General features: G+C 38.3%; 2 pseudogenes; one reads left to right on the forward strand and one right to left on the reverse strand.

Moving 5' to 3' along the window:
* Window positions 1–13,932: 13,932 nt before the first annotated feature.
* On the forward strand, window positions 13,933–20,742 carry LOC101339963 (small ribosomal subunit protein uS9-like; annotated as a pseudogene).
* Window positions 20,743–20,888: 146 nt separating this feature from the next.
* Window positions 20,889–21,057, reverse strand: LOC109548005 (small ribosomal subunit protein uS14-like; annotated as a pseudogene).
* Window positions 21,058–27,490: the final 6,433 nt, after the last annotated feature.

Below are 27,490 nucleotides of genomic sequence, written 5' to 3' on the forward strand. Positions count from 1 at the left end.
CAGCAGAAACTAACACATTTTAAATTAACTGCACTCCAATAAAAGTTAAAAAAAATTTTAATAAATTTTAAAAATTTTTAAATAAATAATTTTATATAAAAATAAATAAGTTTATTTATATAAAAATAAAAATAAATAAGTATAGCACAATCAATATAACTGAACAAATTAAAATGAATACATAATTGTGAATATATAAACTACAAGGAAAGAATATTTTATGACTATTATCTCAGAAGGAAAAAGATATATTAAAAAATAAATAACCAGAAAAATATTTTTAAAAGATAAATATTTTTAAAAGATAAAAAATATTTTTAAAGGATAAGTGCAACATGTTATAAATGCATTTTAGCTTGATCTGTGCTTGATCCATAGGATAGAATATCTTAAATTGCTAAAGTCATTATTAATGCTGGTTATTTAGGACGTGTCTTTCAGTTTGAAGATCATGCTTTTAGAAACTTTGTCTTTGAGATGAGGTCAAGGCTCTGGTTGTGTCTGTAGCTATTGAAATTCCAGGCAGCATTTTGCAGTAGATAGTATGTAATTCTTTATGATGTGACTGAATTTTAACTTGGGTAAATTTGAACTATTTTGTGGATTTTTTTTCTCAGTTGAGAGGGACTAGAGATCTGGACAGTTTTAAGAGAATTTAGTCAACTTTAGTATTAAAAGAGCACAGCAACTTTCATTTGTAATGTATTATTAGTTTGGAAATGTCCTTGTGTTCCTTTCTAATTTAATTTTGATCTTTTGATTTTTTTTAAAAAAATGAGGATGCCAAACACTTTACGTATTAGCCAACGAATAGAAAAATCTTGTAAGAGAGTTTTGTGTAAGGCATAGCACCTTATAATCACCCCATAAAAATAAGAAATATTTACAAATGCCAGGTTTTCAGTCGTGCAATAAATATGGGCAGTGACTTAAATAAGTTATTCAGTACAACTGCTAGGGAAATAGACATGTAAGGATCCTAACAAGCTTTGTTATTCAACTCTGAATATGAATATGAGCTTTACAAAATGATTGAAAGAGAGAAACAACAAAACTGCAGTGGCTTTCAACTGAGGTCAGCTGTAAATCATCCAGTTTCTTGGTTTAGACTCAAGAATCAGAGCAAAGCTTTACTGCTTCTCAAAGATTTTTCAATGAATTTACTTATAAGGCATGTTTCATAGACTTTAATATTACAAATTTGTGGAAATGACAGCTGTTTCTTCTCTCCAGACTTAGAGGGAAAAGGTAAAGTAAAAAGAGGAATGCAATTCTCCCAATAGAAAGAAAAATTTACCATGAGGTTTGTCCAAAACAGAATATCAGTGGATTCTGACATTAACAAGTTTCTAAATATAACTTTTACTCTATAAAAACTAACATAATGAAAAGACTAAATGAAAACCAAGTTAATGATGATGTCATTAAACAATTCATACTGAGGAACTATCTCAGTAGGTAAAACAAGACTGAATTAATGACTCAGTGCAGAAATAAAATCAATTCTTAGGACATAAACTTGTTTTAACCCCTTGAGAATTTAGGCCTAGTCCTTTTATAATTTGTTTTACACCCTTGGAAGCTAAGGGTTTATAGCTCTGAGGTCATACCTTTACCAAGAAGTAAGTTTCCTTATGATATCTGACTTGTGGATTATTAAACGTTTGCTTGTTTTAATTTTTTAGGACATTTGAAATAATTCATGCCACTTTGTGTCTCTATCCATGTCAAACACCCCAGTGATGTCAAGAGTATGAGGAAAAGTAAAGACAAATTATGTTCTAGTTTCAAAAAACTATATTAAGAAAACTGCTCCATTTTAGTAGTGAATTAAAGAAATTATATGCATATAACAGATTAGTCCTTCATTAAACCATCAATAGAATTAGAGAAGGTAGTCAATAAAGCTTGAGATTGAACAAATATAAACTCTAGTCTCCAGATACGTGAAGAACAGAGTTTGCATCCAACATAAACACACAAGGAACATGCTATTTAAGCTTTTGGATCCTCTCTGTATATATGTGTTTTGATAAACTGCAAAGAATCTGTCAACAAAAACAGTAACATTGGCCTCTTTTTCCAGCAGTGTTCTACAAATGCAAACACAAAAAGTACAATGCATTTTTTTAAATGCTCAAGATAATAAAGTTAATTGATAGCATTTTGTGCTTCTCAGTTTATTAATTATCACTTTTATCTAAATCTTTCTTCGATCTCATTACAATTTATGTTTCTACAATGGGACTCCTAAGAAGGCTCCATGGTAAAGAATCCCAAATTGATCAAATGTCCCATTGAGAGGTCTCTCCTGAAATAAAAAAGGAGATGATGGAAGAGTATCTCTATTTGATAAAGAGAAAGAGGGAAGGAGTGGGAGAAGAGAGGACAGAGGAGGGAAGGGGCTCAGGGGGTGATGAAAGCGAGGGGAGCAGGTGGGGAATTGGTCGTTCATGGTAGCAGAGCTCAAGAGAAGAGGAGGGAAGGACTTAAACATTTATGTTTAAAATACCCGCAATGTGGTTGTTACTTTTTGATTAAAACAAATTAACACACCCTACTGTACCCTACTGTTGGAAACCAATACTCACCATGCAATTTTGTATTTGAACAAATTTTGATTTTTAAACAGAGCTCACATTGATAACAGTAAGACTCTTCTATTTGGATTGCAATTGAAAAGTAACAAGGGAAACAAAGTCACGGGCACTTTTACCTTTTCTCACTATGTATTTAGCATTCTAATAAAAATGCCAATGAAAATAAAAAGTAAAACCATCATACCTTCTAATTAGATACATAGAAGATATTGTCTTGTTGATATAGCGTCGTTTAATAATCATTGGTCTAGCTTTAAGTACTCAAGGCCTCCCAACAAATTCGAAGTCCTATCCCTGCACTCCTTTCCTAGGAAGGTTCTCATCCTTCAGTCCCCTATTTAATGGTGTCTCAGTCACTTCAGGTCAGTTTGGGAAGTGTTTTGTCCTGACCAAAAGTTTTCCCAAGATCTTTCTAAAGTAGAGAAGAAATAGAATTCTATGTAAAGAATACTGTTGCAGATTTATCTTGCTTTGTATTTAGTTTAACTCAAAGTCATTTCTCCCTCTAACAAATCAGAAAGATTATTTTAAAAATATCTTTTGGGATAAGCTTCAATTCAATAAACATTTGTGGAGCCCTTTCTTTATGTTAAGATTTCATTCTACGTTCTCTGAGATGCCTAGATTAAGAGGATTAATTTACTGACCTTGAACAACTTACAGTCTAGAAAAAGAGGCAGAAACATTCATAACAACTCAACTTAAAAATGCTGTAATATGGACTTCCCTGGTGGCGCAGTGGTTAAGAATGCGTCTGCCAATGCAGGGGACATGGGTTCGAGCCCTGGTCCGGGAATATCCCACATGCCGCAGAGCAACTAAGCCCATGCGCCACAACTACTGAGCCTGCACTCTAGAGCCTGCGAGCCACAACTACTGAGCCTGTGTGCCACAACTACTGAAGCCTGCACACCTAGAACCCGTGTTCCGCAGCAAGAGAAGCCACTGCAATGAGAAGCCCTCACACCGCAACGAAGAGTAGCCCCTGCTCACTGCAACTAAAGAAAGCCTGCGTGCAGCAACAAAGACCCAACGCAACCAAAAATAAATAAATAAATAAAAATTTTAAAAATGCTGTAATAGTAGGAAGGCAAGATTGATGCCACCCAGGATGATCAGGAACATTATGAAAATAGGTTTTGAAAATTATCTTGGATTGGGATCATTATGTTTGCATTGGCACATGTGAAAGAGGCCTTGGGTCTTATGCTACTTCTTGCCAATGACTAAGGCCATATTTATCAGGAATCCTTAGAAGTTCTGAGGTTTTCCATCACCGTTCCTATTCTTTCTTACAAAAGTTAAAAAACGTCTGACTAATTCAGTGACTTAATTAGCCAGAAGCATTGTTTGGTTTCTGAAAACTGTGCTTACCTGTTCAAAATGAAGAGGTTGAGTGAGCACCTTAGAATACATCTACAGGATGACTGGCTGGGATAAGTAATCATGATTCAACTGTATTTTTCAGGTGCAGAGTTTAACCTTTATAGTGTCTGAAGTGAATAAAAATGGATCAAATTTCAAAAATATACAAAACTCATCGGACTATTGACTTAATTGCCCCCTTCTGGCAAAGGTGACATTGACAAAAAGAGAATTCTGAGGTGCCCTTGGGGTATAATATCAGTATTGGTTTTTAGAGGAGAGCAAAAGTTCAGGCAGGTGGCGCTTGAAACTTGCCTGCGATAGTGGTGTTTTACAATTCATTTTTAAATGAAAAGTTTTGAAGCTCATGAGCTAAGATGATAAATGAAAGGAATTGAATTGAAATGTCCTCATTTCATTCATTTATTCTCAATAAGATCCTTCCTACTTTAGAAGAGTAAACTTCCCTACTTTTAATACCAACTCAAAACAACTATTTGTGAAGTCAATCTGCTGCTCCGTGATTGGCTTACAAGTACGTAACCCTAACAGTAGCAGCAACTCAGCCATGGTTATAATATACTGGAAACTTGATGCTTCAAATGTGTGGTGGAAAAGCAGCATCAGCACCACAGGGGAGCTTGCTAGAAATGCAGCTTTCAGACCCCAGCCCAGGCCTCTTGAATCAGGATCTTCATTTTACCAAGATCCCCAGGTGGTTACTATGCACATTAAACTCTGAGAAACACTGCACTAAAGTTTTGACTTAAAAGGAAAATAATAAAGAAAAATAACACATCCGGCAGAAATTTAGAGTTGGCATTGAAGAGAAACAGCACCACAAATGATTAAGGATCCATAGATGCTTTTGCATCTGTGTTGTTTTGCCTTGGTATTTAAACATGGTGATGTGATCAACAATCACTTCCATAAGAAAAAGAAGCACCATTTCCCTTTCCTCCACAGAGTTCTTTGTGGTTCACGTCACTGTTTTTGATAGGCCTGGGGCCTGCAGTTTGTCTCTGAGACAGAGACAAAGAAGAATAGCTTGCTGCTGACACAAACAAGAGAGCACAGCTCAATAATTCAACTGCCACCTCCCAACTGATCCTCCTTTCAAACTCAACCCTGAAGACTCCACAGATCCTGACTCTCTCCCACCTGGTCCCTGGTAGACACTCAAAGGACTAGGATGAAAGTTGTTCATAGGGGCAGTCAGGACAGTGATGTGTATCATGCCCAGCAATTGTTGGCACCTTCTTTCTGCTTACCATTAAGGGTTCTTCCAATCCATCAAGGGTTCCTTTTGATCTTGGGCTCACAGACAAATCCCATGCCAGAGTAGTTAGTATCTCTAGATCTCAGTACTCTACAACACTTTGAGCAATGGGGTTGACTTGTAAGCTCATTCACTATTATTTGAGAGAAATCAAAGTTATACACAGATGTGAGTAAGAGAAGAAGAAAGAAACTTCCCCACAGTCTCTGCTTCCCAAACCACCTTAAGTCCAGGGAAAGAAAATGAGATGCCGGGTCCACTTGAAGATACCCAGGGGAACTCAGCCAATGAAACAGATGTTAGGATGATATCTATTAAAGGCAGGGTCTAAGCATATGAGTTAGGCTCTTTTATCTTCTATCGCACTCAGCTTACCAGTGAGTATAGCCATGTGTCTTTGTGTGTGATCGGATAGGATGTTATTAAAAGGCTCATGTTTTGACAATTGCCATGACCATTCATGGAGCCCAGAGCCAGTGGGTACCCAGATAAACTTCCTCTCATGAGGAAGTATCAATCAGTCAAAATGAGAATATGGGCGGATCAAAAGCAATGAACTCACCTGTGTACAAGTAGTATATAAATTAGTCTCTTTGTTGAAAGTGTTCATTAAGGGTATGTGAGAGTTATGAAGCTGGGGTTATAAAGTTGCTCCCTGTGAGACTTGGGGCTAATATTTAATTTTTCTGGACTTCATTCCATTATTCTTAAAATGATGAATTTCAAATTAGTGTCCCACCAAACACTGTTCTAGGAAATCGAGTGTTAATACAAGGAAAAGATGTGAGGGTTCACCATGTACAAAGCTTTTCATGTTCAATTGAGTGGGGAGAACATGGGATTCAAGACAGGTAAATGGGCTACTTTCCTTCAAAACATTTCAGTGTTTATTACATGTCAGTTTGGAAGGTGAATATCCAAGAGAAGACACAGCTTTTTGGATCTCTCCAGATCCTTGACCAAGGTTGCTCCTGACTGTGGTAGATAAAGCCACATCTCCTGGTTCAAGCTGAGGGATGCTCTTGGGGATGATCTGCAAGATTTGTGACTGGGCTGACACTTCTTGATTCTGTGATCTTGGAGGCAACCCATATTCCTCCTTTATTTCTTCCTTGATAGAACTGTCCTAAAAAGCTTCAGTGGCGGGGAGGTCCTTTATGTTCTGTGACACTGCACCCCTGGTCTCCCATGCCTTCCTAACTGTGTATTTAGGTAAAACAAATTAACTCACAGTTACAAGCCAACACTGAATGTAGAATAAGTTGAAATATAAATTAACCTAATGGAATCATTTTTTATTACGATTCATTCCAAAATAAAGTTTGTGTAAAATTTACATCAGTGATTTAAAATGAAATCATTTACTTGAAAGGGAAAAAACAGGTCTCTCAATCTATTATCAGATAGTCAGTTTCAAATGTTTCTGGGGGTCTAGCTTGTATCCTTTTTCTCTAAATAAATAATATAGTTGTGACAGCCATAAGGGAAACCTTTTTTGGGGGAAGATATTAAAATTAGAAACTTGTGTGCCTAGGGTGTTTGTGTTAAGCCTGGTAATTGAATGTTAATACACCTTGAAAAAGTGTCGGTTCAGTATATAATGTGTCCTGCTAAAACGAATCATTATAGTATAGTATTTTAAATTTTGAAGAATTCTAGGATCAAAAGAATTCCAGGTGAAAAGATAGCCAACTAAGGTTCTAATGTCTTTGGCTTCTAAGAACCGTGCTAGAATTAAAAGGAAATAATAGATTCCCAATTTGGTTGTAACAAAAAATGATGTAAATGTACTTTGTCATTTTCAGGGGGCTCTCTGAAACTGCAAACTATTGGCTTTTTCTTCTCCTTTTCAAAACTATCAGTAAAATTTTCTCTTTTTAAAATGACTCATCCTGTTCACGTCTACTTTGGGGGAAAATTGGTAAATTATTTAACTTCAAAATAAGCCATATCCCAGCCTTCATAAGGGCGGTTCCTGGAATCAGTCTAATTTTGAGTCCTCGTTCCTGGCTAGAGCTTATTATTACTAGAAGAATACGTGCTGACAGGCAGAGACAAAAAGGTCATGGAGAAGGTCACTTTTAAACAGAAATATGATTTATATACTATAAAGCACTCTATTATTATTAGATATGAATGGAAGTGCAGGGAAAGAATATGGGACTTGAAAAGTCTCTTATTTCTGAAAGTTCAGATAGATTTTAAGGGGAAATTGTGCCATGAATCTCTATTTCACCAAGAATGAGGCTGCATGGTGAGCAGTGCAGACAATATTACAGACAGATCTATAAACCAAAGTAATTGTATTATATTTTAGGTTAAACTAGCTAAAATATGTGATTTTGTCTGGGTAGGGAGAAATAACATTTATGCACATAAAAGTGAATGTTTTCTTAAATTAGTAATTATTGGTTTTGAAATACAAAATCTGCTAAACATGGTGTTTTAGGCAGCTCAGAGCCACGGCCTTTGCAGTGGCCAGTGTTTTGTATGTTTTCATATTGTTTTATTTTTTCCGTTTTTTGAGGGTGGGAAGGAGAGGAGGGAAAAAAGGGGCAGGGGAGAGAGAGGAAACTACTATAGCTTTGAGTCAACGTTAGAATATGATAGACTTTAAAGAGTCAAAACCAGCTTTAGATGTATATACTAAATGCTAAAAAACAAAAGAAGGTTAATAAATTAAAATGACATCACAAACCACAAAACAGGTCCTGTTACTTTATTGAAGTTAAAGATGTCTTATTGGCACAGGGAAGAGGGTTTTCTTGCCTGGAGCAGTGTCCCAAGTTCTTCAGTTTATCCATCTGCAACCGGTTGACTGTTTCACATTGGTGATGAATTATTCCGTTTCCTCAGTCTAATCCTTTTCATTTATTTATATTTTATGGAGGAAACATAAAAGCCTTCTTAGAAAAATCCAACTGTTTTTGATAAACCTTGTCATGTGCAAATAATGGAGCCTTGTCAGGACCAAGCTTTTCTGGAAATTTATACCTTCTAATAATAATTAAAAGGGGAAAAAAAAGAAAATCAGAAACAAATAAGAAGTATATTGAATTGGATTCAAAGCATGTTTGTGGCTTTGAATCAGTGGCAATAAAGCTTTTTCTATCAAAAAATGTTTAAACATGGCAGTGGAACTAAAATCCATGTTCAGCTTGAGTTTAGCATTTTTCAAATAGTGAAACCATGACTTCAATCTTGAAGCCTAAGGAAGAAAGAAAACATTTAGTTCTCAGCGAAGCATCAGATGAACAGTCTGGATCTGGAACAATGAGAAAGAACTGGGCAGTAGGATGGACTGTATCTTGATGAAGGACCTTAAGACAGGCTGTACAAATTTCTCAGCAAGAGGTTTCTAATTATTTCTGAAGAAGTAAAATTTATAGGAACAAAGACATATATTTTAGCTACGGATCATACATATCTGGGTTTTGATTTTCTAAGTATTTTTTCTGGGGTTTGACAAAGATATAAATATTTTTAAAAATTAATAACAATGATTAATAATGTCTACAAATTGAATATTCTGAGAAAAAATGTCCAGTTGTGTGTTGATTTCTGTCTTTTACTTCCTTGTATATATATATATTTGTTAAATTTATTTTTGGCTGCATTGGGTCTTCGTTGCTGTGTGCAGCCTTTCTCTAGTTGTGGCTAGCGGCTCCTACTCTTCACTGAGGTGCACAGGCCTCTCACTGCGGTGACTTCTCTTGTTGTGGAGCACGGGTTTAGGCGCGCGGGCTTCAGTAGGTGCAGTGCAGGGGCTTCAGTAGTTGTGGTGCACAGGTTTAGCTGCTCTGTGGCATGTGGGATCTTCCTGGGGGGCTCGAACCCATGTCCCCTAAATTGGCAGGTAAATTCTTAACCACTGCGCCACCAGGGAAGTCCCTTCCTTGTATATTTCTATTAAATCAGTCAAAACTCTTCAGCTAATTATAAAAGTTCTATTTAACAGATTTCATTTGCTTTGAAAATTTAAGGAAATATCCTATTCCTATCTTCCCCCAATAGTGTAGAGCTTCTGTTTATGGTAGAAGTTCTCAACACTGAATGTTTATTAGAATTTTCTAGGAACCTATAAAAGTGTTGATGCTTGGCTCACCTCAAACCAGCTGAAACCAAATCTTTGGGGACGTGGTCCTGGTCATTTGTGCTTTTAAAAGTTCTTCAGGTGATTCTAACACACAGTGAAGTTGAATCCTATTCGATTAAAATATTGTTGTGGGACCAATAGCCTTATGCTCATTTAAATGGCCAGAATTCTACCCACTTTCCACCACTGCAGGGAGTGGACAGAGGATAGGTGTTGGGAATTCACAGAATTCTGAGTTCAAATCCAGATTCTGCTATTTACTTAAAATATGATCTTAATCTTGCCTATAAAAGAGAGACTGAACAATTTTTAGAAGGCTGCAGAGAGAATTAACTAAGACAATTTGACTGCTGAGGGTACTAGAGAAGAGGCCAGACTGCATCCATTCTATAAGTGGACTTGTCAGGAGAACACCTAGTCCATGCAGGTGATGAAAGATGTCACCTCCCTTCTTTGTTGAAATGGCCTTTGGGGGCAAATACAGCAGTAAAAGGAGGAAATACTCTGTGGCCAAAGGAAAACATTATTACTTAATTATTAGAAAAGAAATCATCTCTGGACACACCCTGTACATCATAAAAAATGAGGGAATCTTCAAGGCCACCCAGCCCTTCCATCAACTTGGAAGATGCTCCTGTACAGAAATCACAAGGACCGAGACGGCAAATTCGAGTCAGCTGCTCCCTCCTCACCCTGGATCTTCTTTCCTCCTTAAGGAAATGAAAGAGAGAGATTTAAAAAGAATTCCTATATTTCTGTGTGAGGTTGGCCAAGAGACCTTCTGTATTCACCACTATCATTAGGACCATTTAGCTTCCTTGGGTCGTTGGTATGTTCTATATTGGGTTACCCATGTCAAACAATTTGCAGAGGGCTGCCATCTACAGCTATTCCACAAATGTTGCTTCCCTTCCATTCCCCACCACATCACTTTCCCCTTCACTGTCTCATTTTTGTGTATCAGTGTTTGGTATCCCTAGCTCTTAAAATCTTCTTGGCATTCTTTTTACAACTTGACCTAGCACACCTTCCATATGGTTGATTGCCCAATGCAGTTTCATTGATTGTATTAATTTGCTAGGGCTGCTATACAAAGTACTGTGGACTGAGTGGCTTAAATAACAGAAATTGATTTTCTCACAGTTCTGGAGGCCAGAAGTCTGAGACCACAGTGGCAGGAGGTTTGGTTCCTTCCAAGGGCTGTGAGGGAAGACATGTTCCAGACCTCTCTCCTTGGCTTATAGACGGCCATCTTCTTCCTTTGTCTCTTCACACCATCGTCCTACTATGAATGTCTGCGTCCGTACCTCTTCTTATTATAAGGACACCACTCAGGTTAGAATAGGGTCCACCCTAACAACCTCATACTAACTTAGTTACTTCTGTAAAAAGGCTGTCTCCAAATACAGTCACATTCTGAGGAAATGGGGGTTAGGACGTTCAACACATGAATTTTGAGTGGGGTGGCAGGGGGGACACACATAATTTAACCCATAACATTGACTAAATCATGGATGGAATGAATAAATGTTTGATGAATACAGAATGTATATAACTCCTTAAAAGGTCGGCCAAACTAGAAGCTTTTTAATATGCAAATAAATTTTTATAACCTTAAAAAACTTGTAAATTAAAACCTTTGTTTCAGAGGAAACATCTACTTTTGTGTTTAGAACTTCTAGAAGTATCTTTATGAGATAAGCATATTCAGTAACCCTGAATTTTACACACAGATTTCTTAAAATATAATTCTTATCTATTTTTTTTCCTGGAATGATAAAGACAAGATTAAAGGACCAGACACAAATATTGTGGATTGTTTTCCTCTTTGCTTAACTACTTTCCAGCTAGGTCCTTTAGCAGTTATACACGTTTTGAGACAAAGATAACGCCTTTGACATTTTTAATCTCAGACATCTCCCTAATCTCTTTTGGTGCAAGTGAGTTCACATTTAAACTAGCTTAAAAAATGGAGCACTGTAGGTCCCTGTCTTGGGGGGTAGACTGTGGGTGGCAAGCATCCAGAGGTGGCTAAGCTGGGAAGGGTTAAATGACCTGAGGTCTGCATTCGTTTGAGGAGCATCACACAAACCAGGAGGGCAATGATTACAAGCCAGATCAGGAATGAAAATGTTAGACAACGCCATTAATTTCCAAAGTGCCCAAGGAAATCAGTGGATTATTCTGGTCTACGGCAAAGGCATGGAATCTAGCCGTGGATGCGTCCACCAGCTGTGGGTAGTGAGGCCAAATAGATGAAAATAATTATGCCACGAAAAATACCTTTTCTCTAGAATCAGAACTACCATTGAAGACAGGCTTCATAGAGTATGCCCTGATTTAATAGTGAATTTTTATGTGTGAATCATTGGGACTAATATGCACTTTGTAAGTAGCAAACATTTTTAAGTTTCATAGAGAAGATAAAAATTAGCATAATTGGGCTTCCCTGGTGGCGCAGTGGTTGGGAGTCCGCCTGCCGATGCAGGGGACACCGGTTCGTGCCCCGGTCCGGGAGGATCCCACATGCCGTGGAGCGGCTGGGCCCGTGGCATGGCCGCTGAGCCTGTGCATCCGGAGCCTGTGCTCCGCAACGGGAGAGCCCGCAGCGGTGAGAGGCCCGCGTACCGCAAAAGAACAACAACAACAACAACAAAAATAGCAGAATTATGAAACCTCTAAAAGGTGTCTCTAACTGTATCTGGAATATTCACCAGGATGGACTGTGTAAAATTGTAACAATATGTATATATGCCAGTTTTGTGTTATAAGCACATTTAGAGAAATGGTTTCTCTGTACCAGAAAATAATTAAATAAAATAATCTATTATCCATGTAACTCATTACCTTACCTTCTAATTTTTGCCTTATTTTCTAATTGTTTTCATATAATTATTATTGGACTGTGAAATTTATAGTAATGATACCTAATTGGAATTTTTAGTGACAAAGTAAAATTAGATATTGGCACCATCAAACCTGAATTTTACTAGAGATCCATCAGAATGATCTTTTAAAATGTTAGCTATAATTATTTCAAACTCATTTTTTTTTCTTTTTTTTTTTTTTTTTTTTTTGCGGTACATGGGCCTCTCACTGCTGTGGACTCTCCCGTTGAGGAGCACAGGGTCCGAACGCGCAGGCTCAGCGGCCATGGCTCACGGGCCCAGCCGCTCCGCGGCATGTGGGATCCTCCTGGACCAGGGCACGAACCCGTGTCCCCTGCATCGGCAGGTGGACTCTCAACCACTGCGCCACCAGGGAAGCCCCTCAAACTAATTTTAAATCTTAATTGTAGTTTTTATTTTAGCCATATGTATCGGTCTGGATATGCAGAAACAGTAGCTGATTAGCAGTATTCCAAAAGTTATTACAAGTGAAGAACATGTTTTAAAATAATGACAATGTCTTGGATATAAATCATTCTGAAGTATCTGAGTTTAAGTTAGATTTAGCAAGGCTTGTTGGAGGAAGGAGGGGGAGAAAAAATAAAATTAGTCACTGGTCCTAAAATTTATTTGAAAAGACAAATTTTTAAATTGTATTAAATCTTCTGAAATTTTGGAACTAATTTTTTTTCATCTGTGACACAACACTTCACTAGAAACTGCCCTGCATGTCCCTCCATAACTCAAAAATGTATTCCATCATCCATTCTTCTGCCTTTAATCATAGAGCTGCCTCCGTCCACCCATACTGGCACACATATACTTCCACATGTACCACTGTCTCCACCCACTCTTTAGTCTCTAAATGATTTTGAAATCAGGACACTTTCCCACTTCATTCACATTTGCTAAATTGTAATTCACATGAGTCAGTTGGAAAGCATATCTCAGTAATTTCCAATGAAAAAGGAGACCCTAGCAGGGAATAAAGGCACATGCTCTATACAAGAAGGGTTTAATAAATGTATGTTTTTACTATTCATTTGGGGAAAAATTCAAGAAGCATTCTGAGATTTGGAGACATGTATTTGCCTTTCAGATATCTTAACACTTAAAAAAATGCAGCTTTTAGACTTGGGCTTGAATAGCTAGCAAGTACCTCCAGATGAGAGTATTTCCAACCAGGTAAAGTTCTCACCTGGCAATTTGAAAATTGGGGTTCTGAACAGCTAAATAATCAAGTAGATCTGCAAACCTCTCAATGAACCCTAGCCAACGCTTAGATGAGTTTTCAGCAAACCTGGGCTGAGTTTGGAGAAATTCAAATAAATTTTATGGTTGCAGATGGAAACCAGGCCCAACTCAGCAGTTTAAATGAACCTGAAACTCAAGGGCCATCTCAAGGGGTCTGAACCCAAGCAAACCAAAACAAAGTAATGATTCCCAGGGAACACTGGTAGCCCTCAGTGCATTGTCTTGGCAAAAGCTGAGCACAGATTTATTTTATATTATCCAAAAGTGGTAAGTGAGAAAATTAAGAAACGTTTCCTAAATGGATTGTCTGGAAGGTCTGTGTGATTCAGAGGCAAAATGAACAAACTTTCAGGCATTGCTCCCTTTACACAAAGTTTTCAGAAAATAACTGAGAACTTTTAACTACTATGATAACTATATAAAGACATTAACAATTAGACATAAGCCAGAATGCCTTTCCCTAAAGTGAATCATTCTGGCCATCTGGATTCAAACCTCACTTCAGGTGTTCTGGTTGACCACCGGGTTCCACATGATATTGGGTCAGTGCCTCGCATGCTTGGTGTAGCTGAACATCTTTCTAATTTTGAGAGCACCTGGAATCCAGGCAACTAGAAAAAGAATTCTTTGACTTCTTCCTGAGGGCTTTCATAAATAACAATGTCAATAGTTCACAAGAGAGGGGTGTGTGTGTGTGTGTGTGTGTGTGTGTGTGTGTGTGTGTGTGTGTATCTGTCTTTCAGTCATGTCTTCTGGAGCATCAAGGAAATGTAGTTAGAAAAATAATTTTTATAATTGAACCAGCTTTTAATTTCCCAAGAAAGTCCATTAATTTTTCATCTGGTTGACTCTTGGTTTCAACAGTTATTAAAGATCAAAGTATCCCAAATTGTTTCTACAAGGGAGAGGAGAAAAATTATAGTGACTAGTATGTACTGGAAACTGGATATGCTCATTCGATATCTGTTTCTTAGAAATGTTGTAAGAATTGAATAAGAAAAACTCCAGTTCCCACTATATAGAGGGAACTTGATAATTGTTAACTCTCCTCATTATATTCATCATTATCATTGTCAGCATCATTGCTCTTCTACCAGGGCTCATTGCCAGGAACACCCTTAACTGCCTTTGGCAAAAAAGAGACATAGGAAGATTGTGTTTTCTATGCCTCTACCTCCTAGTTTTCATTCTTGTCCCCACTTCTAGAAGTGCCACTTGCAGTCCACCCACTGGGTGTTCGTAAGTATTCTCATGTTCTTCTTACCAACTTTTCCATTAAAATTCTCCTGGATAGTCTCTGTCAATCTTCCCTTTAGAGAAAATGGCTACTTACCTTCGAATATTCTGTGAAACATGACACAAACAAGTTATTTAATATAATTATAACAAACGAAATTAGAATCTCTGAGTTTGGGACCCTATGATTACTTTTTTTTTAACATCTTTATTGGAGTATGATTACTTTTTAAAGCCTTTCCCCCATCTCCCCATCCTTATGATTCTAAAATGTAGACACAGTTGAAAACTACTGCTTCACATAAATTAACGTAACTTTACCTATGCTACAGACATCCAGAGATTCCTAATAATTGACTATTCATACACTGACTAAAAGGTTGTTTTGTCACAGTATATTTTCCTGCAGTGGGTTCCAATAGAGACAGAAGGCTGATATTTAATAGGAATCACACATTTTTATGTCAGGTTCCTGTAGGCAACATTATTTGACAATCTGGTTTACTCTGAGATCTCTCAAGTTGTCACCCAAGCAAGGAATTCACTTCGGATTGCCAGTGGTCCATAGATCATGGTTTGTGAGCCATTCACCTAGGAGTTTCAGTTTTATTTTTACGCAAATAACCTGAACAGCAAATTCTTCTCTCATTACCCAAATTGCTTAAGGAGATATCTATAAGGAAATTTATTCAGTAAGCATTTATTTAATTTTCCAATAGTCGAGGCACTAATGCCCAGTGTCAGAAATACAGGGGAATAGACTTTATTCTTTTTCTTATGATCTCAGTAGAGAAAAAAACTATAGACTTTCATGTTTACCTATAGACATCTCAATCTTGTTCAAACCACAGTCTCTGACTTAGAAATCAGAAAAATAAGTTCTCCAGAAGAAAAATATATATGAATGAAGAGCATTTTGATGTTTTTCTCTCCCTGATCAACTTCCAAGATTCCAAGAAATATGGTCAGATCTATGGAGTTCAAATGGTAGCCAAAAATATAATCATCCTGTATCACTCCCTAAATCATTCTAGGTCAAGTCAGTTCACAAAGTGCTACTTGCCCTCTTGTTTGTTTGTTTCTTTTTTAAGCTTGTTTTATGGAGTACTTGCCATGTGCCAAGCATTGCCCTCGCCCTTTCATTCATTATCTCATTTAATTTTCCTGACAATTCTGTGAGTCAGGTATGATTATTCCTTGTCATTTACAGACAGGGAAACTGAAGCACAAAGAGGACTGATACCCTTGTAAGTGGCCCAATTAGGATCTGAACCTCAGCATTCCTGCTGCAGGGTGTGTAATCTTAAGTGTTACCCTACAGCTTCTGGGCCCATTATTGTGTTAGCGGTTCTAGGTAGTTGTGAGGTAGAGAGAGTTGGTTAACATTCAAGCCTGTATTTGACCAATTTACTTTATTGTGTTTGCTGTTGAGACAAACCTACTGAACCCCTGAAAGGTAGTGTCCCTTAAAACAGAGTGTGGGGATTACTGCCTTAACGTGTGACATTTGATTTTCTGTTCTTTCATGTCTTCATCCCTGCTGATCCCTTGTATATACTCTGGTGGTTTTAGACTGAAGATTCAAAAGCACAAGAGGACTCATGGCAATACACTTAGGGTTTCTGAGTTTTCAGGAAGCTGCCTTCAGGACCTGGCAGGGTCATGTGGTAACAGAATGAATTGCAAAATGTGTGTTCGCATCTCAAGTGGACAGTGGTCGGCTTGCTCCTGTTGGCTATCCCAGCATAGGGTCTGTCTAACATCCATCCACCTTGATGCCTTCCTTTTATATCCCAGCTGCTTGTGTTAGTGCTTATGAGTGTAAAATAAAGTAGCTGAAGCATGATCAAAAGTGTAACCAAAACTACTTCCAAGCCCCCATTCTGTAGAAATGCTGAATCAGTTGGACGCAGGTGCATTGTGCCCAGTCAGGAAGCAAAGTAGCTGAGGAATTTGCAGGGAGAACCATTCGTAAGAGTGGTGACCTCATACACACTTATAAGCTGGATCAACTTGATTCCAATCTGAGTGCTACCAACGGATGAAATGCATCTCTGAAATCTACATCTGAAATGATTCTCATGCATGCCTCCCTCTCCTCCTTGACCACAATCCTTATCACAGTAATAACCCTCATAATTGCTTGTCTATATGATTACAATAACTTCTTAATCAGTCTCCCACTTCTGGTGTCCTTCTGGTCTATTTATCCTCAACAGCTCTGCGAGTGGTTCTCATACTTTTGGAAAAAACCATTGGAAGAATTGGAAGAATGTGTTGAAAAATGCAGATTTCTAGCCCATTTTTAGTCCCATTTATTGGGTCTAGAAGTGACCCAGTAATCTAAGCAATCTATATTTCTTTGATTAGTCATCCCCATGTAATTTTTGTGCAGGTTGCTTTCACTTTGAGAAATTGTTCCAGGCTGTTATCTAAAATACAGTAGTAACACAGCATGATTTTTCTCCACAAAGAAATGTCTCTCTTTCTGTAATAGAAAATAGGTATGGACTTGGAATGAATGCGAGAAGGGACTTTGAGACTCAAAAGACAAAATAAGAAGGTCAAAGGGAATTTGTGGGTCTAGTGTAGATACCAGAACTTGTTCTGATACAACTTTCCTGGGAGATCTGGGGAAGTGACTGTGTAAACAAATAAAAATAATTGGATTTGAAAAATCAGGGTAACGGTGGTGTAGAGCTCCCTGTCTACATGAGGTCACCATAACTTGGACAGAAACCTCCACTGTTTTCCACTTAAAAAAAAAAACAAAACATTTTAGATCAAGCAATGTGATCCTTGCAGCAGTGAGCAGGGAAAATATCAGATTTAAAGAGGCCACTTATGGGACTTCCTTGGTGGTGCAGTGGTTAAGAATCCGCCTGCCAGTGCATGGGACACGGGTTCGAGCCCTGATCCAGGAAGATCCCACATGCTGCGGAGCAACTAAGTTAGTGTGCCACAACTACTGAGCCTGCGTTCTAGAGCCCACGAGCCACAACTACTGAGCCCATGCCCCTAGAGCCAGTGCTCCGCAAGAAGAGAAGCCACCACAATGAGAAGCCCGCGCACTGCAACGAAGAGTAGAGAGCCTGCAAGCAGCAACGAAGACCCAACGCAGCCAAAAATAAATAAATTTATTTATTTAAAAAAACAATAAAGAAGCCACTTCTCTAAATGAGAAAGCCACTTTTCAACAACGTCAGTGACAGAAGCAGAAGCAGCAGAAAACAGATCTCATTTCCCCCCCTCTTGGCCTGTAGTCCATTGTTTAGGATCATGATTATTCTCTTTGGAGTTAGTTATATAATTCTTAGACTAGTCTTAGACTATTGGTGGAAGTAGGGTGGAGATCTAGAGAAAAAGGTTGGAGTCCCTGCTTATCTGAGAAATGGAGGCTTAAGTAAATAAACTTCAATATTAAAAAGAGACATAGCATTATTCATAGTCCAAGAAATAAAGCAAACCACGTCCCTGATCACGCCATTTCCCTACTTAAAAACAGTCAGTGTGTCTCCATTGCCTAGTCTACATGGTTCTGATGCCACAATATGACATGAAAGCTTCTTCACAACTCTGTCAACAAATAGTTCCAGCTTCATCTGCCTCGCTCTTAAGTTCATGCAGTTTGGTCATATTATTTTCTGGTTTTTAACTTGCTGAGTGTTTTCAGATTTCCATGTTTCTTTTCTCTTGTTCTTCCCTTTGCCTGTAAATTACAACTATTCACTCTTTAAAACAATATTAAGGGCTTCCCTGGTGGCGCAGTGGTTGGGAGTCCGCCTGCCGATGCAGGGGTCATGGGTTCGTGCCCCGGTCCTGGGAGATCCCACATGCCGCGGAGGGGCTGGGCCCGTGAGCCGTGGCCACTGAGCCTGTGTGTCCGGAGCCTGTGCTCCGCAGCGGGAGAGTCCATAGCAGTGAGAGGCCCGTGTACCACACACACACACAAAATATTAAATGGAACTTTACTTGGATAAATAACCAAATGAATATATTTTCAGATGAGAAAACAGATTCAGAAAAAATGAAAATTTTCTCCTGAAGCCAAAAAGTTAATCAGTGCTGGAGATGTGGTTAGAAGTCTAGTTCCCTGATCCTAATCCCCTGCTTCATATGCCAGTGGCATCTTCATTCAGAATCTCATTGATGCCAATCTGATCCAGGTTTTCATAACAATTGTTTACCTGAATCTCAGGTGACCTGCCCCAATTCATGTCTCACCTGATGCACTGTGTGTGTGTTGCCACTGTAACTTAGAGATACCTATTCACTACAGCTCCTACCACCTCCCCTAGACTTTGGACAACCCTAGCTCTAACTGTGATAAAATGCCAGTTAGAATAGTTAGAACCGATCAGTTCCCTGATCACTCTATTGATAAGCTACATATACCAAAAAGAGAGCAACCATTTACATTATTCCATATTTAGGACTGTTGTAATCCTTAGTTACTGGCCTTACTTTGGGACCTGAGAGATCCTGAAGATGCTCTGTTCCTGGGGAGGATGAGAAAAGAGCCTATTTCAGGGTCAAAGGGCACAGAAGAGATGGAAGGGAGTGGACATAAGATGAACTTCACCCAAGGTCCACTCTGTTTCCTGAGCTACAGTTTCCATTTTGGAAAAGAAATCTGGTGAAATAAATTTTGTAAGGGGGGAAGAAATATAACTTCAGCTTGAAGGTTGCCTGGAGAGAAAGGAATCTGATTTTAGAATTTAGAATATGAGCATTTTAGCTTGCTGCATTGTCACTTTATTTATGCTCATGCTTAACTCAACTGTAGCTTCTGGGTATTTCTTATGTCATTAAAAACCACTGGTGCAGCCAGGAGAATAGAAAGTAAGATGTTGCTTTGTTTACTTTTGTTGCCATTCAGCATTTCTTCTCACAGTCCACAGGAGACCTCTGGCTATATTCACAATTATAGTGACAGAAGTTTAAATAAATGCAGCGGGAGCCCACTGGTTCGTAGTGCAATAAATCTGAATGCACGAATGGAAAGTCTCTTGGAAGCTTCTTTTTCATAGATGTGAAAATAAACCACTGATATTTTGTTTTTCTTTAGTTTTGTGGTGGGAACAAAGTTAGGGAGAGAAAACTACAGGCAAAGATGCAAAGATTCTTTCACTAGAACTTCAGCTAAGTTCCTGTCACTTTTGATCCATCCAGTTAGAATTTGGAAAACACAGATTCTTAAATACAGCAAAATACTAGATCTTATCTGATAAAACCCATTGGAAGTTAGAGCTATAAGGAGAGCCTTGTTGACTGAGACTAACTTGTTGATTTTGTAAGTGAGTCACCTGACCTAGGTGTCTTTCTCAAGGTCACACAGCTAGTTTGTGGCATCTGTAGGTCTGGAAACCAGGTCTCCTCACTTGTTGCCCAGTGATTGTTACACCATGCTTCCTGGCTTCCCCTCAACCTCAACAGTTGAATTCTTTCCTGGAGTCTGGGAGACATAAGGCAAAGTTGGAGAGCAAGTGCAGGATAGAAAATATGCAAGCAAAAGATGTGTACATGTAACACTTTTCTGGTTACAGCACTATGAGGTGAGGAGCTCTTGTCTACACCAGCAGCCCTGTGATCCAAGGGCCCTCTGCAGTTGGTGCAGATCTTCAGATGCAAGCAAGAAGATGGCCATAGCCATGGCACACTGCAAATGGAGCAATGGCCTCATCAGGGTGAATGGCACCCCTGGAGATGATCAAGCCATGCACACTGCAATATAACCTACTGAAGGCTGTTCTGCTTCTGGGCAAGGAGTGATTTTCTAGGGTGGACATCTGAGTCTCAGTGAAGGGTGGTGGTCACATGGCCCAGATTTACACAATCTACCAGTCCCTCACCAAAGCCCTGGTGGCCTATTACCAGAAATACATGGATGAGGCTTCCAAGGTGGAGATCAAAGACATCCTCACCCTGTATGACTAGATCCTGCTGGCAGCTGATCCTCATTACTGTGAATCCAAAATGTTTGTAGGTCCTGGTGCCTGTGCTCACTACCAGAAATCCTACTGATGAACCCATCATGAGGATCAAGGATCACCTTTATAATAAACAGTGGTTGTAGGATTTGAAGTTTAAAACAAAAAAAAAGTACAAGGAGCTAGCATTGTTTCTGCAGTAAGGTAGATGTCTTGGATGGTCTATTCAAGGGAGTTCACCTAGTCCAACTTAATGAAACCTACAACCTTTATGTACTGAGGAAACACTGGCTACACACACTGAAGCAGTATTTCTGGATTATACATGCCAGTTTGAGCAGATGTGGCATGGGCAAGAACCCCGGCTGAATTTTCTCTGGTGGCTCCAGTAGAGCTGTTGATGACCCATCTTACTTTCTCAGATGCAATGAGGCACAACACAAAGAGACATGTACCCGTGGAATCTTCAGAGATTATGCTATATCCGGGACAACTTGCTTTGCTCTCACAAATTGGTTCTGCAGGAATATATACAGTCCCTCCATTTAGACAAACTGAGGACTGGGGTGTTGAAGTCAGGATCAGGAGCCAGTACTGGATACTGAGGCAGAGTTCACTGGTCTCTGGGCTTTAATGAGAAGGGTTGAAGGAGATGGGTAGACCTGGAGACTAAAGGGAAGTTACTGAGTTAAAAAAACAAGACCATAAATTGCCAACTTGAAGCCAGGCTGAATGGGAACATACAGATACAGAAGCAATGAGATGGAAATCTAATGAGAGAGAAAGCTTCAAGTTCAAGTTAAAACCTACAAGGATGAAAGGACAGCTGCAGCACCTTTGTATCTAGCTCCTCCCATCTTAGGTATGTGTGGAGAGGTACCTCGTCCACACTATCATACTGACACGACTGTTAAGAGATTCTCTCTGCTTCAGCTCTGATGGAATCAAATTTGTATTCACTCCCACTCCCCTCACTAAACTTTGTGGATTTCTCTCGTCATGGTTATTTTAGCCTATTGGTCAAGTGATGTGTTTGGAACCAAAGGGTTTCCATTATTATTCATGACTTTACAAGAATTGCTATAAAAAGACAGTTGACTCAGCATTCTTAGTTTATCAAATGAATTCACATGAAGCTAGATTATTTTTCTCTTCTTTACGATCTACTTTTCTCCTCTTAAAGGATTTTTGAATTAATTTAAATGTCCTATTTTTAAAATTTTTTATAGACCCATTCAATGACATAGTTCTCCTTTCTACCTTCCCAAGAAACATCATGAATTCATAGTTTAAAACCTTACACATAATGAGATCATGTCATTTTTAAGGTCATGGCTTCCATAAACAAATTATCAATCTGATTTTCGTGAAACTCTCACTTTAATTTCTTTCTGGGATGTTGTATATCTAGAGGCCTTCCTCCAATGCCACCTAGTCTGAGTGTCGATTTACATGTTTTTAAATACAGTGGGCAATTTCTGATTGGATGTCATTTCAGCTACGGTGAGGACAGATCTGTACCCTAACTTCTCCCCTTTTTTGTGCCCACTTGTACATTCAGTCATGTAACCTTGGCGATGACTAATCCATTTTCACCCAGCATTATACGAGTGTTGAGATACAGTCTGAGTGGTGCTAATGAACCCAATGTTTTGGGGCTGATTGACAGGAGAGCTCCTTATTCCGTGAACTACCCCTCATAGAGCCATCTTGGGAGAGTGTACCATGGGTTATAAGGAGAACAGGGCAAAAGGAGCATGGTTGCACAAGTCCCAAAACTTGCTTATGAGAAAAGTGATTAAAAATCCTGTTGATTGGTAGTCAGAACCATCATATTTTCAAGAAAGACCAGAACAGTACTCTGGGTAGCTATGATTCAATATTAATTCATTGCTTGGAGATTTCCATTTCTTGTTTATATTCATTTACTTCATTGCTTTATTATACTCAATTTCACTCTTTATTTCCCACATTGTTATTGTTAATGGTGTAATTGATGAAGTATGCTCTGCTAAAGTGATGTGCATTTTTTATAGCTGTCTTCTCTAGGCACAGTAAAAACCCTAAACAGCCTTGAAATTAAATGTAATATATTTGCATCTGTATAGTTTTTATTTTAGCATCTGGAAATCATTTAGCCAGTTATTTATTTGAAAACTGGCCTTAGAGCAGTAAAAGACCATGCATTGAAGTGTGTCTATACTGAGCTACTGAGTCAAACCCAGGCTAGAAACTGTGATTGAATCCAGACAGGCTGCTGACCCAGTGGAGAAGGGCTGTACTAACACAAATTGGAACCATCACTGATTCATGAAAGATGAGAACCACAATCTACATCACCTGAATTTCAGTTCTAGCTCCAACCAGCATTAGCAGGTAGACAGCAAACCAGTAAATTCCTTGCTGGTTTTCATGATTAGATCTGAAACCCAGTTATCATGGGGATCCTGGGAGGGAATGTTTTCTCCTACTAAGGAGAGCAGAAATATGAACAGGTTGAGCTTGCTATCAAAGGCATATGTTATATGTTTTCTACAAAATTAATCTCAAGGGATTGAGGAGGGGAGTGGGGTGATATGAGATGGTAATTGACAATTTGGAGAAAATGCAAGGAACACACAGGGACAGAGTTTTTGAAGACAATATACGCATATAAAATGTATGAGAAAGGCTTTGAAAAAATAATTGCTCAAATTTCAAAACAAAGTTACAAGGTCTAATGTCCCTTAACATCCTGACCAGTACACAGTATTGTTCCATAAACCTCAGTTGCTTCCACCTTACCTCTTATCACTTCTCCCTCATCCCTTCTTTCTTGCTTATATCGTTTTCCTTTCTTTTTAAATTTTTTTGAATAGGCTTATTTTACGGTAAATTTTCATAATTAATGGAAAAATTGTTTGATGTTCAAAAATGTGGCTTATGTTCTATTTTTCAGAAATGCTGTGCTGAGGTACATTTTGTAGACTATAGTAACTCTTTATAACCTTGTCACACTCAAGCCAACGCTTTATAAAAAGTGAGTATAATGTTGGCTTTCACAATTAAAAAGGAATCTGGAAAACTGGGAAAGGTGTCAATGACAGGCATATGGAAAGCCCTGAAAGGATGAAACTAAAGAACTGGATGAGTCATTAATCCAGACCCTGTTCTCTTACAGCTGAAAAAAACTGCGGTACTAAAGGGGGAAAGTTTTATTACAGTTAACAATTTTATCCTTCCTGTTTCCATGCTTTTGAAGTCCACACAACTTGAGAGCTGGACCTCCAAGTAAATGAGTATTGTACATAACAGTTCGAGTGTCATACCTTGACATAGTAGATGCTCAATAAAATGTTAGCTCCCTGTAGTGGACAGACTCTAAGATGACCCCCAATTATCTCCATTTCCTAGTATTCATGACCTATGTAATCCCCTCCCTTCTTCAGAGTGGGCTAGACCCATGATAGCTGCTAACAAACAGAATTCAGTAAGAGTGATGAAGTCCACTTCCATTAAAAATTGCATAAGATTTTGGCTTACATTGTGCTAGCAGACACTTTTCCTTGATGGTTTTGAGGAAGCAAGCTGCCATGCTCTGAACTGCTCAGTGGAGAGGCACACAGAACAAAGAATTGAGGGTGGCCCCCAGTCAACAGGCAGCAAGGAATGGAGGCCCTCAATGCAACAGCCTTCTAGGAACTGAAACCTTCCAACACCATGGTGTTTGGTAGCAGGTCATTACCATTTGAGCATTCAGATAAGATCCCAACTTTGAGTACCACCTTCACTGCAATCTCGGTTGAGACACTCTAAGATGCTCAAAGCCCTTTGCTTATATTTCTGGCACGTTGAGATTATGAAAATAATACGTGTGTATTGTTTTAAGCAGGTAAATTTTGTGGTAATTTGTTACACAGCAATAGGTAACTAATATACACCATCATTTACCCATCCCTCCCCAATATATGAGACCAGTTTTGCTTCTGGAGCCCTATAAAGAAGTTTTCTCAATCTCCTTTTACTAAATCTTCACCCTCTGCCACCATTTTGTCTCTGGATGACACATTCTTTGTACTACATAGTCCATCTTTCTTTTTTTTTTTTTTCCCTGCATTTATCTTCTCCCTTGAATCCCAGACACCAAGATGAAGTCCTGGGCTCCTTTTTCCTGCTACTGGACCATCCTTAAGAAGATAGGATTTTCATTAACTACTTGCTGTGTTCATTTGCTATAATATATGCCCAACTTTGCTTGAATCAAAACCTCAGATCTTGGACACTATATAGAAGAATGCTACTTAGTCCTTCCCTGCCTACCTTAGATTATTATTTCAGATCCTTGTCTGTGTAATAATTAGTTGGTGGTTATATTTCTAAATCTATATTCCAGACTTTACCTAGTTTTTTTTTCAGATGCATCCAAACTCCTGATCTGATCCACAGTGTTATATCATTGAATGAAATTATTATTAACAGTGTCTATGATATCACTGAATCAAAGGCTTAGAGGCAAAGCCAAGACCAGATTGGATTTTCTTAGCCCTTGTTAAATAATCTTTCTACAACCTTTTGCAACTTCCTTGAAAAGATAAAAAGACAACAGACCATCTGGCACAGACAAAATAAAAACAATCAATGATGATTTTCAAGTATATTCATAAAGGTTGTTGCTTTTTCATTTCCACTGGGGTTGGAAGAAGAGAAAAGGTGCTTAAGCTGTGTGCCACGTACCGAAAATTATTTATTATGGCAATATTTTCTTGAGAATGCTGTGAAAATTCCTTCTAGAGTAAATTTCTTTCTACCTAGGATATGTCCAGTATTGTACATGAAGGCAGAAAATGGCCTAAGTCACCTCGAGCATCCAGCACAATGCTTCTTATCTAGTAGAGATTTAACAAACAGTTTAAAGTAAAAGGTAAATCTAACCTTGAATTCTAAGATAAATGAGCCATTGACAGAAATGGAAACTACACAAATAAAATCCAAGAGACAGCACAATTGGTATTTAGGTACATAATAAAATCTACTCTCTGTAAAGTTGGAAAATAATATTTGAAATCCTACCTTAAACTGTCTACTTAAATGGTTCATGTTGATATATCTACCTAACTCAAAACACAGGGTTACTTCCTCAAATAAGTTAAACATTTGAAAACACAATGTTAAAGAGTGAAAAGATCAAGGTAAAGTTATGTCTGTCTCTTACTGGAAAAGTGATCAGTTTTGACAAGTCAGCCTCGGACAAGATAACAACCATTTATAATAACCATACATATGTGTGAAGTTTGATTTCACCAATCATAATATGGTCAGTTTAAGTGTTGAGCAATCTTAATGGCCATTTCTCAAGTGATTAGTGATATCAATAGCTAACAGGTCTTATGCATTTAACAAGTTTTAGATATTATGGTAATTGTTTTCCATGAATTATCTCATTAAATCCTTACAGCAACACAATTACATATAGAAATTATGATTATATCTATGCTAGATAAGAGAAACAAAATAAGAGAGGTTAAGAAATTTGCCCAAAGTCACATAGTTAATAAGGGATGGAGTCGGGCTACAATCTAAACAGTCTGATTCGAGTACAGTAAGTGCCCTACATCTGAACCTTCAAGTAGCGAACTTTCAAAGATGGGAACGTGCATTTGCATGTCCAATCATGTAAGTTAGTTCACTTGTCTGGCATACATGGTCAAGTGCATGCATTCTCTACAAGTGGTTGTGCTTTTGTGTACTTTACTGTACAGTACTGTATAGAGTACAGTAGTACAGTATTTTAATTTCAAGCCCAGGATGTCTGGAAGCAAGTGTAAAAGCAGCGGTGGTAGGTATTATAAACCTATGACAGTACAGTACTATATAACCGATTGTGTTAGTTGGGTATCTAGGCTAACTTTGTTGGACTTATGAACACACTCTCGGAATGGAACTCATTTGTATGTGGGGACTTAACTGTATGTGCTCCTTACCACTGCAACATAGAGTGCCATGGCTAATCTGACTGTAGTACACAGAAAAGTATTTCAATCTATTGATTACAAAATCATGTTAACTGTGTTGAGCACTTATGATCAGTCCCTTTGAGGATAAAGTAATGAACAAGATGTGGATCCTGTTCTCAGGAGGCTTACAGGTTACGATTATAACTTGCTTACAGCTTCATTACTGAAATTAGAGGAAGAAAAGAAAATCCCATGATTCTCTGAGAGTTGAGATTCCCTTTCAAATGAAGTGGACACCAGCACGGCCTGAAGGCTTTTTTATGGTCCTCACATGTGTAGAGGGCAGGCAGGAAATTCCAGGAGGTTCATGCTTCTTGGAGATGCACTCAGCCAATGACTGATGGGGTTGGAGGATAAATATTTCCGCTTCCTCACCCTTCAGATAGAATATCTCTGAAATGTAATCTATATGACTTCTAGAGTTCCCCAGCAAGACTAAGCCTCAGTTGCCCAAAGTGATAACCTGCATATGATAAAATACAGTTTATTGACTTGCATCCTTCCTTGTCTCACTTTTCAATCCTCTCCCAAAACTGCGTGGAATCACCTTCATATTACACTTACTTATATTCAAATCTTTGATTCAGAATCTACTTCTGGGGGAACCCAACATAGGATAATTTTTGAAGTAATATTATTTCAATAATATGAAAATTCACTGTCTTGTTCTACTTCTTAGTGTTTTCCCCATTGAAAAAGAGTGTTTTGCTCTAAGACCGGCAGGTTTGAAAACTTCAGGTTTACATAGTTTGTTGGATTATTTTATGACAAAGAAAGTGAAATGCAATGGGGAATTCTTGATAGAAGAGAAGATTGAGCTATCTTTGGTATGTTTCTCAAGCCTAAAAA

The sequence above is a fragment of the Tursiops truncatus genome, chromosome 7 (assembly GCF_011762595.2).
Source record: "Tursiops truncatus isolate mTurTru1 chromosome 7, mTurTru1.mat.Y, whole genome shotgun sequence".
Taxonomy (NCBI): Eukaryota; Metazoa; Chordata; class Mammalia; order Artiodactyla; family Delphinidae; genus Tursiops; species Tursiops truncatus.